Source organism: Lemur catta, chromosome 11 (assembly GCF_020740605.2).
Source record: "Lemur catta isolate mLemCat1 chromosome 11, mLemCat1.pri, whole genome shotgun sequence".
NCBI lineage: Eukaryota > Metazoa > Chordata > Mammalia > Primates > Lemuridae > Lemur > Lemur catta.
Window position 1 is genome coordinate 6,015,656 of NC_059138.1, and position 17,846 is coordinate 6,033,501.

Below are 17,846 nucleotides of genomic sequence, written 5' to 3' on the forward strand. Positions count from 1 at the left end.
GCTTGTGCCGCTTCTGTACCCAAACCCAAGCCCTGACGGCTGGACAACAGCATGCGCTTGCCAGCCAGATGGAATCTGCGCCTCCCTCTTCCCAGTTTAAAGCTTAGAAGGGTACATCTTACCATCAGAGCCTGCGCTTATCACATAAACCCTAAGGGGCCCAGAGAACAGAATTTTCTAGCTGCTTTTTGAGGATGTTGGTCCTGTAAGGAGGAAAATCCCCAGACACAGAGCACGCAAAGATTCTGCACAGTCGGAAAATGACCTTCACAATCACATCAGATTTTTGAATACGTAGTACAAAAAAGAATGTAAAATAGCTTGTAATATTTTATATTAATTGCATGTCGCAATGATAATATTTCAGATATTTTGGGTTAAATATATAGTATCAAAATTAATTTCAACAATTTACTTTTTAATATATCTTCTAGAAAATGTAAAATTACATGTGTAGCTCACATTTATGGCTTGCATTATATTTCTTCAAAAAATTTTATTGACACATCATTGTACATATTTATGGGGTACATAGTGATGTTGCAGTACCTATAATGTATAGTGAGCAGATCGGAGAAATTAGCCTGTTCATCATCTGAAACATTTATCATTTCTCTGTGTTGGGAACATCCAGTATCTTCCTTCTAGCTATTTGCTGTATATTTACTGCTAACCGTAGTCATCCTACAGTGATATAGAACATCAGAACTTATTCCTCCTAGCTATAATTTTGTATCCTTTAACAAATCTCTCTCTATTCTTCCCTTTCCCCTGCTCTTCCCAGCCTCCAGTATCCTCTGTTTTACTCTCTACTTCTGGAAGGTCAACTTTTTTTTTTTTTTAGCTTTTGCATATGAGTGAAGCATGCAGTGTTTAACTTTCTAGTCCTGGCTTATTTTACTTAACATAATGTCCTCCAGTTCCATCCATGTTGTTGCAAATGACAGGATTTCATTCTTATTCATTTTTATGGCTGAGTAGTGTTCCATTGTGTATACAAACCACATTTTCTTTATCCATTCATCTGTTGTTGGACACCTAAGTTGATTCCATATCATGGCTGTTGTGAATAGTGCTGCAGTAAACACGGGGCTGCAGATGTCTCTTCACTATACTGATTTCCTTTCCCTTGGCTAAATGCCCAGTAGTGGGATTGCCGGATCATATGGCAGTTCTATTTGCAGACTTTTGAGAAACCTCCATACTGTTCTCCACTGTGGCTGTACTAGTTTGCATTCCCACCAACAATGTGTAAGAGTTCCATTTTCCCCACATCTTCACCAGCGTTTGTGATTTTTTGTCTTTTTGGTACTAGCTATCCTAACTGGGGTGAGGTGATACTTCATTATGGTTTTGATTTGCATTTCCCTGATGATTAGTGATGAGCATTTTTTTCATATAGCTGTTGGCCATTTGTATGTCTTTTCTGAGAAATTTGGGGAATTATTTTTTGTAGCTATTCAGATCATTTGCCCATTTTTTAATCAGACTTTTTTTTTTTTTTTTTTTTGCTATTGAGATGTTTGAGTTCCTTGTATAGACTGGCTACTAATCCCCTTTCAAATGAGTAGTTTCCAAATGTTTTCTCCCATTCTGTAGGTTGTATCTTCACTCTGTTATTGTTTTCTTTGCTGTTTTCTTTGCTGTGCAGGAGCTTTTTAATTCTATATAATCCCATTTGTATATTTTTGCTTTTGTTGCCTGTGCTTTTGGGGTCTTAAGGTTTTCTATTTCTTCTTGGTTCAGTCTTGGTAGGTTGTATGTGTCCAGTAATTTATCCATTTTCTCTAGGTTTTCAAATTTATTGGCATATTGTTGTTCATAATAGTTTCTAATGCTCCTTTGTATTTCTGTGGTATCCATTGTCACATCTCCTTTTTCATTCTTAATTTTATTTCGATCTTCCTCTTTTTTTTAGTCTAGCTAATTGTTGATTTTGTTTATCTTTTCAGAAAAACAACTTTTTGTTTTGTTGATCTTTTGTATTTTTAGTCTCAATTTCATTTATTTCTGCTATGATTTCTTTTTTGAGATAGGATCTAGCTTTGTCACCCAGTCTAGGGTGCAGTGGTGTCATCATAGCACACTGCAACCCCACACTCCTGGGCTCAAGTGATCCTCTTGTTTCAGCCACCAGAGTAGCCAGGACTACAGGCCTGTGCTACCATGCCCAGCTAAGTTTTAAATTTTTTATAGAGATGGGGTCTTGATATTGCCCAAGCTGGTCTTGAACTCCTGGCCTCAAGCAACCCTCCTGTCTCAGCCTCCTGAAGTACTAGGATTACAGGTGTGAGCCACCACACCTGGCCTCCCTGCTCTGATCTTTATTATTTCCTTCTTTCTACTTATTTTGGGTTTGGCTTATTCTTGCTTTTCTATTTCCTTGAGATTCATCATTAGATTGTTTATTTGAAATCTTTCTAGTTTTTTGATGTAGGCATTTACTGTTATAAACTTGCCTCTCAATACTGCTTTTGCTGTATCCTACAGATTTTGGTATGCTGTATTTCTATTTTCATTTGTTTCAAGGAATTTTTTAATATCATTCTTCTTCCTTCACCGATTGGTCATGCAGGGCATGTTGTTTAATTTCCATATGTTTATGTAGTTTCAAATGTTCCTCTTGTTATTGATTTCTAGTTTTATTCCATTGTGATCAGATAAGATACTTGGTATTATTTTAATTTTTTTTAAAAATTTTGAGACTTCTTTTGTGTCCTAACATGATAAATCCTGGAGAATGCTCCTTGTGCTGATGAAAAGAAAGTATTCTGCAGCTGCTGGGCAAAATGTTCTGTAAATGTCTATTGGGTCCATTTGGTCTATGGTTCAGGGGGAAGTTTGTGGTCTCAAGGCCTCATGTGGCCCTCCAGATCCCCAAGTGCAGCCCCTTGACCAAATCCAAACTTCACAGAATAAATCCCTCTATTAAAAGGATTTGTTCTGTAAAATTTGGATTCATTCAAAATGCCACACTCAAGGATCCAAAAGGCTACATGTGGCCCCAAGGCCACAGGTTCCCCATCACTGGATGATCTGTCCAATGCAGTGGAGTGTTGAACTCCCTAGCTATTATTGTATTCGGATCTATCTCTGCCTTTATTTATTTATTTATTTATTTTTTGAGACAGAATCTCGCTGTGTCAATCTAGCCTGGGCAGGCTAGAGTGAGTGCCGTGGCGTCAGCCTAGCTCACAGCAACCTCAAACTCCTGGGCTTAAGCGATCCTACTGCCTCAGCCTCCCAAGTAGCTGGGACTACAGGCATGCGCCACCATGCCCGGCTAATTTTTTTTTTTCTATATATATATTTTAGTTGGCCAGATAATTTCTTTCTATTTTTAGTAGAGATGGGGGTCTCGCTCTTGCTGAGGCTGGTCTCGAACTCCTGACCTCAAGCAATCCACCCACCTCGGCCTCCCAGAGTGCTAGGATTACAGGCGTGAGCCACCGTGCCCGGCCTATCTCTGCCTTTAGATCTAATAATATTTGCTTTATGTATCTGGGTATTCTGGTGTTGGATGCATATATATTTACAATTGTTATATTATATTGCTGAATTTATCTCTTTATTATGATATAATGTCCTTCTTTGTCTCTTTTAATAGCTTTTGACTTATTTTGTCTGATACAAGTATAGCTATCCCTACTCACTTTTGGTTTCCTTCGCAATGGAATTTCTCATTCAAATCATGAGTTGTTTTCCTGATTTCATTGAATTATGTGTCTGTATCCTCTTGTATCTCACTGAGATTCCTTAAGATTATTATTTTGAATTCTTTTTCTTGCATTTTATGTATTTCCTTATGATTGGGGTTTGTTAATGGGAAATTATTGTGTTGCTTTGGTGGTGTCATATTTCCTTGGTTTTTCATAGTTGATGCATCTCTACATTGATTTCTACACAACTGGTGGAAAAGTTTCCTCTTCCAATTTTATGAAGAAGGTTTCTTAGGGAAAGACTTATTCATATTGAATAGGCCCTGGGGTGTTGGTTTGATGAGGTGCATTGGCCTTGGTTCTAGGTGGAGGTAGTGTGGTCTCTGTGCAGTTTTTTCAACTGTAATCCACACTAGTGACATTTGTGATGGTCTCAGTGGCTGAAGCTTGAGAGAGTTTGTGGCAGTGGTCACACAACTTTGACAAGGGTCTCACCAGGCTGCTTCTCAGGTCAGGGACACATGCATACACACAGTGGGTCGGACAAATTGGGGCTGGGGTTGGGGCTACAGGGCTATTTCTCTGACTCTGACTAGGAGCACATGCACACAGTTTTTTGGCTGTCTTGGGGGCATTCCTGCCATGAGCAGCCCATGGGGCTCTTTCTGAGGTACAGGACATAGGCACACAGCTGCTCAACCTGCTTGGGGGCAGTGTTTGCTAGGGGTGGACCACGGGCTGTTTCTCAGGCTCTGGACATGGTCACATGGTTTCTCAGGTGGCCTGGTGGCCCACGGGGCTGTTTCTCAGGCCTAGGATGCAGGTACAATGCTGTTCAGCTGGACTGGTAGGAGCAGCAGCAGCCCTATCCATAGGGCTATTTCTCAGACCCTGGATGCAAGTGCACAGTTGCTCCACAGAACTAGGGGTGACGCACAGGGCTATTTCTCAGGCCCAGATGCAGCCACACTCCTTCTTAGTTGATGTTGAGTGCAGGTCTGCTGGGGGTGGCCCATGGGGCTGCTTCTGTATCCCAGGATGAGGGCACACAACTGCTTGGCCAACTTGGGGGTATGTGTGCCAGGGGCAGCCTATGAAGCTGCATTTCAGCCCTGGCATATGGGTGCACAGCTGCTTGGCTGGCCTGGGGGCATGTTTGCTGAGGGTGGCCCATGGAGCTGTTTCTCAGGCCCAGGACACAGGCTCACAGTTGCTCAGCAAGCCTTGGGGCTGGTCCACCAGGGCCAGCCTGCAAGGCTGTTATCTTAGCCCAGGACACAGATGCAGCACTGTAGTGGGTGGGACATTGAAGGCTGATTCTAATGCCCAGGAGCATGTAAGCTGCTCAGAGGCTTGAGTGCTGCTTCTGCTCCAGGGAGGGTGTGCAGCAGTTTGGCTGGCTCAAGGGCAGGTTCACCCTGGGCAGGACTGCCAGATTGTTCCTCCAGCTGGAAGTGAGGTTGGCAGGAGTTGGCTTCTCTGCTGTGTGAGACCAGAGTCATAGCTGATCCTGCACCCAGGCTCTGCACTGCTGGAGCTGCGGTGGTCATCCACTGGTGCTGGCTTGTTGGAATGAAGATGGAGCCCCAGTGCTGCAGAGGTGCAATGGCTACTGGCCTCCAGAAGATGCCCCACTCCAGACGGTGGTGTGCTACAGCAGCTTGGCTCACAGGGAATGGGTGGGGGGTGGGTGGGGAGTGCACACTTTGTGCTCCTAATCCAGAGCAATACAGCTGCGTGAATTCATAGCAGCTCTCCAAACTGGGCTCAGGGCTTGTGAGGACTGCAAGATTCTTCTGTAGTAAGGACCATAGTATTTGCAGTGGCACTGGGGGCTAGTGGAGTTCTTCTGCTTACCTTTTCCCTGCAATGGGATGTCCCTCCTGTCTCCAGGCTGAACGATCCGTGCAGGGCAGATGGAGCTGCAGAGTCCAGGTGCCTCCATGCTGCCCTCCTAGACTTCCAACCACCACAGGTGCCTCCCCACTCCCCCGCTGCATTGCAGCCCTCTCCCTTCAACATTCCAGTCAAATCTTAACTGTTTATCCATTGTGTTGATGCTTCCTTGTGGGATGGATTGTACATAGTTATGGGATACATAGTGATGTTGCAGTACATACAATGTATAGTGAGCAAATCAGAGTAATCAGCATATTCATCCAGAAAATACTGAATTTTGTTTATGGATACTTATGTATGAATATAAAAGAATTTAAAAATGAGACTTGTATCCAGAATGTATAAAGAGTCATCAAAACTCAGCAACAACAACAAAAATTCCAATTAGAAAATGGGCAAACAATCTGAGCAGATATTTCACTGAAGAGGATATATAGTTAACAAATAAGCACATGAAAAGATGTCAGCATCGTTGGCCATTAGGGAAATGCACAATTAAAACCATAATGAGATATCACTACTCACCCAGAGAAACGAAAACTTAATTTTCTCACAAAAACGTGTACACAAGTGTTCGTAGGAGTTTTTATTCATAATAGACAAAAGCTGGGAAAAACCCAAATGTCCTTCAGTAGGCGAATGGTTAAGCACACCATGGTACATCTATACCGTGGGATACTACTTGGCAATACAAAGGAATCAGCTATTGATACACACAGCTTGGATAGATCTCAAGGGGTTTATGCTGAGAGAAAAAAAGCCAGTCTCAAAAGGTTACACACTGTTATATACATGATTCCACGGAGGGCTGAGGAGGGGAATGGCTGTGGCTATGAAAGGGTAGCAGGAGGGGCCCTTGCGAGGGAACTTTTCTGTGTGTTGATGTAGAACTAAATGCACAAAAAAGCAGGTAAATCAGTGACATCTGAATAAGATTGGTGGCTTGTGTCAATGTCAGTTTCCTGGTGGTGATATAGTACATTAGTTATTTAAAATTATGGCATTGGAGGAAACTGGTTGAAAGATACACACGATCTCTGTGTTTCTTACAACTACCTGTGAATCTACAATTATCTCAAAATAAGTTTTAAAAAACCAGTGGAAGGATACAGGCTAAATTCATAATAGCAGTTGTCTTTAGGGAGAAGAGGAGTGGGATGGATTGGAGGAGGAGGATGTTAAAGGGGACTTGGCTGCATTAATGGGATTTTATTACCTTGAAATGATGAGCCCAAAGTTATATTTATGCTACATTTAGTCTATTAGGTGGACAGTAGCATTGTGTCTAAACAATGTGCATACTTAATTAAAAATACTGTCTTGCTGAAAAATGCTAACAATCATCTGAACCTTTAGCAAGTTATAATTGTTTTGCTGGAGAAGGGTCTTGCCTCGACATTGATGGCTACTGACTGATCAGGGCGGTAGTTGCCGAAGGTTGGGGTGGCCATGGCAAATGTTAATATTAGACAACTATGTTAAAGTTTGCCACATCAATTATTGACTTTTCTTTTCTTTTTTATGACCTTGTTTGAAAGTCTCTTCCTTTCATGAAATATTTCTTTGTAGCATGGGACACTGTTTGATAGCATTTTTTTTTTTTTTTGAGACAGTCTCGCTCTGTCACCCAGACTGGAGTGCTGTGGCATCAGCCTAGCTCACAGCAACCTCAACTCCTGGGCTCAAGTGATCCTCCTGCCTCAGCCTCCCGAGTAGCTGGGACTACAGATGCGCACCATGATGCCTGACTAATTTTTCTATTTTAAGTAGAGACAGGGGTCTCACACTTACTCAAGCTGGTCTCAAATTCCTGAGCTCAAGAGATTCTCCTGCCTCAGCCTCCCAGAGTGCTAGGATTACAGGTGTGAGCCACCACATCAGCCTGTTTGATAGCACTTTACCCACAGTAGTACTTCTTTGAAAATTGAAGTCATTCCTCTCAAACCCTGCCACTGCTTTATCAACTAGGTTTATGTGATATTCTAAATCCTTTGCTGTCATTTTAACAACGTTCGTAGCATCTTCACTGGGAGTAGATTCCATCTCAAGAAACCACTTTCTTTGCTCATCCATAACAAGCAACTCCTCATCTGTTCAAGTTTAATCATGAGATAGCAGCAATTCAGTCATATTTTCAGGCTCCACTTCTAATTCTAGTTCTTTTGCTATTTCCACCACATCTGTAGGGACTTCCTCCACTGAAGTGCTGAACCTCTCAAAGTCCTTCATGAGGGTTGGAATCAACTTTTTCCAAACTTCTGTTAATGTTGCCATTTTGACCTCCTCCCATGATTCATGAAAATTCTTAATGAATCCTTTCCAGAAAGTTTTCGATTTACTTTGCCCAGATCCATCAGAGGAATCAGTATCTATGGTAGCTACAGCCTTACGAAATGTATTTCTTAAATAATAAGACTTGAAAGTCAAAATTACTCCTTGATTTATGGGCTACAGAATGAATGTTGTGTTAGCAGGCATGAAAACAACATTAATCTCCTTGTATATCTCCATCAGAGCTCTTGGGTGACCAGGTGCATTGTCAATGAGCAGTAATATTTTAAAAGGAATATTTTTTTCTCCCTAACAAGAGAATCAGCCTGTCCTTTGAAGTTTTGAAGGCAGGCAGGGACGTGTCCTCTCTAGCTATGAAAGCCCTAGAGGGCATTTTCTTCTGAGAGAAGGCTGTTTTGTCTACCTGGAAGATCTGTTGTTTAGCATAGCCACCTTCATCAATTATCTTAGCTAGATCTTGGGGATAACTGGTTACAACTTCTACATCAGCACTTGCTGCTTCACCCTGCATTTTTATGTTACAGAGACAGCATCTTTCCTTAAACCTCATGAACCAACCTCTGCTAGCTTCAAACTGTCTCTTGCAGCTTCCTCACCTCTCTCAGCCTTCACAGAATTGTAGAATTGTAGACCATTAGGTTTTAACTTAAGGGAATGTTGTGGCTGGGTTGATCTTCTGTCCAGATCTCTAAAACTTTCTACATATCAGCAATACGGCTGTTTTGTTTTCTCATCATTTGTGTGTTCACTGATATAGCACTTTTAATTTCCTTCAAAAACTTTTTCTCTTCATTTGCAACTTGGCTGTTTGGAGCAAGAGGCCTAGCCCCTTGAGCTTTCTCGGCTTTTGATATGCCTTCCTCACTAAGCTTAATCATTTCTAGCTTTTGACTGAAAGTGAGAGATATGTGATCTTCCTTTCACTTGAACACTTAGAGACCATTGTAAGGTGAATAATTGGCCTAATTTCAATATTGTTGTGTCTCAGGGAATAGGGAGGCTCAAGGAGAGGGAGAGTCAGGGAGTGGCTGGTCATTGAAGCCGTCAGAACACACACACATTTATCAACTAAGTTCACCACCTTATATGGGCACAGCTCATGGTGCCCCAAAATGACAATAGTGACATCAAAGATCACTGATCACAGATCACCATAACAGATACAATAATAATGAAAAAGTTTGAAATATTCTGAGGATTACCAAAATGACACAGAGACACAAAGTGAGCACGTGCTGTTGGAAAAAATGATGCCAATAGACTTGCTCGATGCAAGACTGCCACACACCTTCAATGTGTAAAAAACGCAGTATCTGCGAAGTGCAATAAAGCAAAGTGAAATAGAACAAGGTGTGCCTGTAATACAGAGTCCCTTTGCCATCGATGCTAACACACCTGTCCTGGGATCAACCAAACCTCTGGACCACATTGTGAAGGTACAGAAAAAGACAATGATTTGGAGATGAGAGAAAAATCTAAAGAATCAAAAAATTTAGAAGACTGATGTCACCATGGATGGGACAGGATTGGAGGGCAAAGGAAACACAAAGGAGAAGTGAGCAGTGAGGGGTGCAGGACAGTTCTCTGGGTGGCCTTGGACCATTCCAGGTCTCTGCCCCTTTTTGCTTGCAGGTCTCAAGAATGACTATAGGATGTGCCGGAAATGCCCCATCCTGAGATACGGAGGACCCAGCCAACACAGCCCGGGCTCTATTCCAGTCTGTCCTAAAACAGCATGTCCATCAGTGCTTTGGCCCAGCATTTCATGTCACCCCCGGGATGTCAAACCCAGGCTGGGCTGCTTTCGCGGGTCTCTCAGCTGTGGTGCAAGTGGGACACACAGACAGGGCTCCATCCACCCTGGGCAACTTTCCTGAGTCTTACAGGACTGACTCATTATGAATCCGAGGCTCCCGTTGTCCCTTGCTGCCCATCTGCAAGTAATAATCCCGCTCATGTAGCCTGCTGTGGGTGAGTCTTCCGCCTCACTGGACGCGGGCAAGTAGTAAAAGCGCAGCCTAAGATGCCGTGGGCTGAAGCGGTCACCAGTGCATGCAGAAACTGCTGTGCAGGGGGCAGGATGTATGAGTCAAAAAGCTAAGACAAATTTTAATGTTCATCTGCCTTAAACAAACGTGGTATTGGAAGGAGAGGTGGGATAGGTCATGCTGGTCCCACACTGTGGGTTATTGGAAAGTGATCTCAACTGAAAAGCTAGCAGTGAAACTTCCCATCCCTGCTTAGTAAGCAGCACTTTTCTTTGGGGCTTCACCTTCTGCCTGCATACAAGCCAGGCACAGACTTTGTTGTCTCAGATGGAACCTTCCGTGAGCTTCCAAGCTGGTGCCAAGAAATGATGGTGTCTTTTTGAAAAAGGAGGATAATTATGGCATAAGGAGTTCCATTTAGGTTGAGCAAGACCAGCAGCTCTCTGCTGAGTCAGAATGAGCACCTGTATGTGTGTGAGTGGAAGTATAAGGAAAGACAAATTAGATGCTACTGCTTGTAAGGAGGTGTGTAGCCCAGTGGTAGAGTGTTTGCCTGTAGATCAAGGGGTGCATGGTTCAAATACTGCTGCCCCATTTGCATTTTCCTCCTTGAGCTGAATTGACAAAATCAAGTTTTACTTGATCACGGTCCATAGTCTAATCCCCTCATGGGCAGAGGCTGACTAGAGCCTATCAAACAGCACCCACGTGGCTCACGGCCATCCCCTGTGAGTCAGGGTCCAGTGAGGTGCTCAGCACTGCCTCAAAGACCAAAGACAAGACCAAGTCCATCCTCAATACCTTCTTTGAGGGTACGTTTCCTGGTACTCCACTGGTAGCAATTTCTGTATCATCCACGGTCCCTTGGGAAACAAAACACTGCACAGGTTATTTTAACAGAGAATTGAATATAAATAATTGTTTACCAGTGTATCAGTTTCCCAGGGCTGCCGTAACAAAGTACCACAGAATGGGTGGCTAAAAACAACAGAAACACCTTGTCTCACAGTTCCTAGAGAATGAACGCCAAAATCAAGGTGTCGGCAAGGCCGTGCTCCCTCTGAAAGCCTCTTTCAGCTTCTGGTGCTCGTTGGCAATCCTTGGCGTTCCTTGGCTTAGATGCATCCCTCCAACCTCTGCTACATCTTCACGCGGCTGTCTTCTCCCTGTGTGTCTCTCTCCTCTTTTTATAAGGACACCAGACACACTGGATCAAGGGCCCACTCCGTCCGACCTCATCTTGACTAACTGCAACAACCCTATTTCCAAGTCTTGTTCTGAGGTCCTGGGGGCTAAGACTCAACATATCTTTTAGAGGGACGACAGGATTAGGGAACCATATGGGCAAAGAAGGAAAGCCAGGTATCATGCAGGTAGTGCCTTCAAGAAGCAGCTGTCACCCTGGGCTGGGGGAACAAACAGAAGAGGTTGAACTTGTTAAAATCTTAGGCACTTGAGGAGTATCTCTGTGGGTCAGGGACCCAGACCCCTAAGGAGGTGCTAGTGTCTGGGAGGAGTTATGATGCTGCTGGTCCTATGATGCAGCCAGCTGCAATCACTGTTGTTTCTAGGTTGAATTGTCACTGCCAGATGACACACACAGGAGCCCAAAGCTTCTCCACCCTCTGACCTAGTCCCTGTAGAACCCTATTGGCAGGACCAGCCAGGAAGCTGGCAAAGAAGTGTGGTTTGCGGAGTCCCTGACCCAGCATCACAGAGCAGAACACACAAGGGTGGACTTGGGGCTTAGAGACAATCAATGATCTTCAGTCATTTCTTCAGAGGGCTCATTTCAGATAAAAGGGTTGACTATAGGGAGATTTTGGGCAACAGGAGAGAAGGTCAGCCTGCATCCTAGGGGGTGGTTTTGAGGGGAGAGCTATAACCCAGCATCCAGAAAATGTGGGTTCTGTGAGTGTTGCAGGGTTGGCAAGGCCACTGCACATTTTGAGGCTCTTTTCAGGTGCTCAATACAAAACCCATGATATAGATGTCTCTATAGATCCTTCCAGCTGTCAGAGGAATGCTTCCTAGGTCACTGCCCTTTCCCAGGGACTGAGGATGGAGAGGTGGCAGAGGTGTGACATATGGGAACCTGCTGCTCCCTCTAAGGCAGGAAGATGAATTGGCAGTAAAGCAGGCTTGGCAACTCAGAAACCCATCTGGGACAGCAGCTCTGGGTGTGGCTGGACAGGGAAAGGTTGTTCACTGAACCTTACAACACAGCAGGGGGTATAGCTCAGGGGTAGAGCATTTGACTGCAGATCAAGAGGTCCCCAGTTCAAATCTGGGTGCCCCCTACCATTTTGGCCACTAAAGATAGAAAAGGAGCTCCAGTTTCCTCTCCCCTTGCTGAGTTCAGTTTCTTCCAGCAAAGGAAGAATCAGAGGACATCCTTGCCTCCCTGAGTTGATGTGTTTCTCTCAGCTCCCACTCTCCCTCACCTGGGCCCTGGGCTCTGCAATGTGTACTTTGATCTTCTGGTCAACGGTAGGAACTAGGCCCTTTCAGGGTAGGCAGAGAGAAATCTGAGATCACCTACTGCTGGCCAGAAGATAGTGCAGTAACGCACTCAATGTGTTGAGAAGAAATAACAGCCAAGTTAGAATTCTGTTCCCAGTAAAACTCTTCTTCAAAACAGACAAAAGACGAGAGACTTTACCACTGACAGATCCTCACCAAAGAAAATTCCAAAACATATACTTTAGAGAAAAGTAAAATGGTCCCAGATAGGAGGACTGTGGTACCAGAAGGAATGTTAAACAAGGAAATTGGTAGATGTGTAAGTAAATCTAAATGTCATTGACCATAAAACACAATATTAATGTCTAACATAGTATTTTTTAAAGATAAAACTAAAATACTGGTGTGTTACTCCATTTTGTGTCGCTATAAAGGAATACCTGAGGCTGGGTAATTTACAAAGAAAAGAGGTTTATTTGGCTCACGGTTCTGCAGACTCACCAGCATCTGCCTCTGGGGAGGGCTTCAGGGAGCTTCCAATCGAGGTGAAAGGTGAAGGGGAGCAGGCGTGTCACATGGTGAGAGAAGGAGTAAGAGAGGGAGGAGGTGGTGCCAGGTTCCTTTAAACAACCAGCTCTCACAGGAACTAATAGAGCAAGAACTGACTCATCGTCACAGGGAGGGCACCAAGCCGTTCTTTAGGGATCTGCCTCCACGACCCAAACACCTCCCGCCAGACCCTACCACCAACACTGGGGATCAAATTTCAACATGAGGTTTGGAGGGGACAAACATCCAAACCATATCAGTGGGTCAACAACAACATACAAGGAAAGAGGTTATCAAAGTTAAAGAATTGTAATGTCATTATGTAATTTGGGAGGAAAATGAATATATTGATTAACTTTAGGCTTTTTAAATTGTCCTGCAGAAATTTCTAGTGTATCATTTAAAAAGTTGTGGTTTTGCCAAACAAAAGAATATAAGGGAATGGAGGGTAAATGCTAGTAGAGAAAATATATAAAATGGAAAAAAAGATTCCAGTTAATCCAAAAGTAGGCAGGAAATGAAAAATGAAAGAAAAATGGGGCAAATGGAAATCAGACAGAATAAATCCTGATATATCAGTGTGCTGGGCTGAACGTGGTATCAGTTTCCTAGGGCTGCTGTGACTTTGCTACTTTATTGAATTCATTTATTAGTTTTAACAGATTTTTTGTGGAATCTTTAGGATTTTTTACATGTAAGATTATAGTATCTATGAACAGAGATAAATTTACTTTTTCCTTTCCAATTTGGATGACTTTTTTTTTCTTGCCTAATGCTCTAAAACTTTCAGTACTATTTTGAATAAAAGTGGTGAAAGAAGGCAGCCTTGCCTTGTTTCTGATCTTACAGAAAAATATTTCAGTCTTTCAGCATTGAGTATGATGTTTGATATGGTTTTCCACAGATGGTTTTTATTATATTGAGGTAGTTTCCTTCTATTCCTAGCTTGTTGAATGTTTCTATCATGGAATTGTGTTGAATTTTGTCAAATACTTTTTCTGCATCAATTTAGAGGAGCATGTGGGGGGGGGTCCCTTCATTCTGTTAATGTAATGTGTTATGTTGATCAATTTTCATATATTGAACCATCCTTGCATTCCAATAATCCCACTTGGTTATCATGTATAATCCTTTTAATATGCTGCTGAATTTGGGTTGCTAGTATTTTGTTGAAGATTTTTACATCAATGTGCACAAGGGATATCGTCCTGTAGTTTTCTTTCTTTGTGGTGTCTTTGTCTGGCTTTAGTATCAGGATAATTCTGAGCTCATGGAATGATTTAGAAAGTGTTCCCTCCTTTTCAATTTTTTGAAAAAGTTTGAGAAGGATTGGTGTTAGTTGTTCTTTAAATGTTTCATAAAATTCAGGGTAGCCACCAGCTCCAGAGCTTTTCTTTCTTGGGAGGTTTTTGATTACTGATTCAATCTACTTCCTAGTCATAAGTCTATACAGATTTTCTATTTTTTTGTAATTTAGTCTTGATAGATTTTATGTTTTTAGGAGTTTTTCTACTTCATCTTGGTTATCCAGTATGTTGACATATAATTGTTCATAATAGTCTTTTATAATCCCTTTTATTTCTATAAAATTGGTAATAATGTTCTCACTTGCATTTCTGACTTTAGTAATTTGAGTCTTCTCTCTTTTTTGTTAGTACACCTGGCTAAAGGTTTGTCAGTCTTGTCTTTTCAAAGTACCAACTTATGGTTTTATTGATTTTTCTATTGTCTATTTTGCTTTATATTTTTAATTCTCTATTTTGCTTATCTCTGCTCTAACCTTTGTTATTTCTTTCCTTCTGCTAGCTTTGGGTTTAGCATATTCTTCCCTGTCTACTTTCTTACATTTTAAAACTAGGTTATTGATTTCAGATCTTTGTTGTTTTCTTTAATTATTTGTTTTATTTCGGCATTTTTTTTTTTTTTTTTTTTGAGACAGAGTCTTGCTCTGTTGCCCGGGCTAGAGTGAGTGCCATGGCGTCAGCCTAGCTCACAGCAACCTCAAACTCCTGGGCTTAAGCGATCCTACTGCCTCAGCCTCCCAAGTAGCTGGGACTACAGGCATGCGCCACTATGCCCAGCTAATTTTTTTCTATATATATTTTTAGTTAGCCAGATAATTTCTTTCTATTTTTAGTAGAGACGAGGTCTCGCTCAGGCTGGTCTCAAACGCCTGACCTCGAGCGATCCACCCGCCTCGGCCTCCCAGAGGGCTAGGATTACAGGCGTGAGCCACCGTGCCCGGCCTTATTTCAGCATATTACAGAGGTACAATTGTTTAGGTTACATATATTGCCTTTGCCCCACCTGAGTCAGAGCTTCAAATGTGTCCATCTCCCGGACAATGCATACCACACTCGTTAGGTATGAATATACCCATCCCCTCTTCCCCCCTCCACCTGCCTGACACCTGACGAATGTTACTACTATATGTGCACATAAGGGTAATGTAAGTGTTTATAGCTACAAATTTCCCTCTTAGCACTGCCTTCACTGTGTCTCATAAGTTTTTGTATGTTTGTGTTTTCATTTCCATTTATTTCTCTATATTTTCTAATTTACTTTGTGATTTTTCCTTGGTTGGTTAAGAGTGTGCTGTTTCATTTCCACAATTTTGTGAATTTTCTAGTTTTACTTATGTTATTGATCCTATTATGGTTGGAAAAGATGCTTTGTATGATATCTATACTTTTAAATCTATTGACACTTAATACACAGCCTAATATATGCTCTATCCTTGAAAATGTTTCATGTGCACTTGAGAAGAACATGTACACTGTTGTTGGTGGGGTAGAGTGTTCTATATATGTTTGTTAGACTTAATTAGTTTATCATTAGTTCTCTATTTCCTTACTTATTGTCTGTCTGGTTTTTTATCCATTTTTGAGAGTGGGGTACTGAAGTAGTCAACTATTATGGTAGAACTGTTTATTTCTGCCTCAATCATGCCAGTTTTTGCTTCACACATTTTGATGGTCTGTTATTAGGTGCATGAATGTTTATAATTGTTATATATTCTTGCTGTATTGAACTTTTTACTAATATATAATGTTTTCCATTGTCTCTTATAATCTTTTTTGACTTAAGGTCTATTTTTTCTGATATTAGTACAGCCACCCCTTCTTTTGATTACTATTTGCATAGAATATCGGTTTCCATCCTTTCACTTTCAATCTATTTGTGTCTTTGGATCTAAAGCAAGTCTCTTGTAGACAGCATATAGTCAGACCATTTTTGAAAAACTATTCTGCCAGTCTCTTTTTATTAGAGAGTTCAATCCATTTATATTTGAAGTAATTATTGTTAAGGAGGAACCTACTTCTGTCATTTTTGCTATTTATGCCTAATAGCATTTTTGTCTCTCATTTCTGCATTATTGTTTTGTGTTTTTATTTTGTAGTGAATGTCTAAATTTCTTTCTCATTTCTTTTTATATATATTCTATAGATATTGTCTTTGTGATTACCATGGGGATTACATTTAGCATCATAATGTTACAACACTCTAATTTGAATTCATACTGCCTTAACTTCAATAACATACAAAAAGTCTGATCCTTTAACAGCTCTATCCTTACCCCTATTGGTTGTTGGTTTCATGAAATTGCATCTTTATACATTGTGTGCCCCAAAACATGAGCTAATAATTCCTTTAAGTGCATTAGTCATTAGCCAGGCAGAGTGGTGCATGCTTGTCATCTCAGTTATTGGGAGGCTGAGGTGGGGGGATTGCCTGAGCCCAGGAGTTTGAGGCTGCAGTGAGCTATGATTGTGCCACTGCACTTCAGCTTAGGCAACAGAGCAAGACCTTGTCTCTTAAAAAATATATATATAAATAGAATAATAAATGCATTAATCTCTTCAATCATGCAGAAAACAAAAAGTGGAGTTACAAACTGCTGTTGCAATAATATTAACTTTAATATTTGCCCGTGTATTTACCTTTATTACCTTTATTAAGATCTTTGTTTCTTCATGTGGCTTCAAATTACTGTCTAGTGCACATTCATTTCACCCTGCAGCACTTTCTTGAGCAATTCTTGCAGGGAATGTCTAGTGGTAACAAACTCTTCAGCTATTGTTTATCTGGAAATATCTTAATTTCTGTCTCACTATTATAGGACAGTTTTCCTGGACATAGGATTCTTGGTTGGTAGTTTTCTTCCTTTAGTACTTTGAAAATATTAGCCCACTGCCTTCTAACCTCCAAAGTTGCTGCTGAGAAATCTGAAATAACTTATTGAGGATCATTGTGTGTGATGAGTTGCTTCTCTCTTGTTGCTTTTAAGATTCTCTTTGTCTTTAGAGTTTGAAAGTTTGATTATGAGGGAAAATACAAGTTCCCCACCACTGGCTTTTTATGTTTAACAGGACTTATACAGGTTTCTTTTGAACTTAGATATAGATCAAAGCAAGGAAGCAGAAAGAAATACAAAGCACAAAGAGTATTCTTAAATAGCTCCTTTTGCATACATGCTCATAAGTCTCAGGACTGGTTTAAACTGCTTTAGTTGTTTTAAGCTACCTTAGTTGCCTTATAGCACCATTTAGTTAATTGTAATACTAAAGTCTCCACCTAATGGGAAGTACTGCACATGCTTAACACGTAGCATACATAAACATGCAATGATAGAGAGAGCTCTGTATCACTTGCCAGAAGGAATTGAAGACTCCACTGTGGGCAGGCAGTGCAGATCTTACACTCTGGAGAATTCCTGTGCCACTCAGAAATTGAAAGCTCTGCATAAGTAAACTCTAATAAACTCATATAACTTGCCAAACAAGCTTAATTTTGTTTATTATACTTGAGCTTCATTGGCATCCTTGATTGCAAGGATTGATGTCTTTTATTAGTTGTGACATAGTCTCAGCCATTGTCTCCTCAATACTGCATCTACTTTAGTCTCTCTAATTTCTTATTTCAAGATCCCAATTAAATATACATTAGACTTTCTCATTGTATCCTCTATATTTATTATCTTCTCTTCTGTGCTTGC

At 41.4% G+C, this 17,846-nt stretch overlaps 1 non-coding gene across 1 annotated transcript; it reads left to right on the forward strand.

Annotated features, from left to right (window-relative positions):
• Positions 1–12,066: 12,066 nt before the first annotated feature.
• Positions 12,067–12,138, forward strand: TRNAC-GCA. The gene has a single exon. It is a non-coding gene; the product is annotated as a tRNA-Cys (tRNA).
• The last annotated feature ends 5,708 nt before the right edge of the window (positions 12,139–17,846 follow it).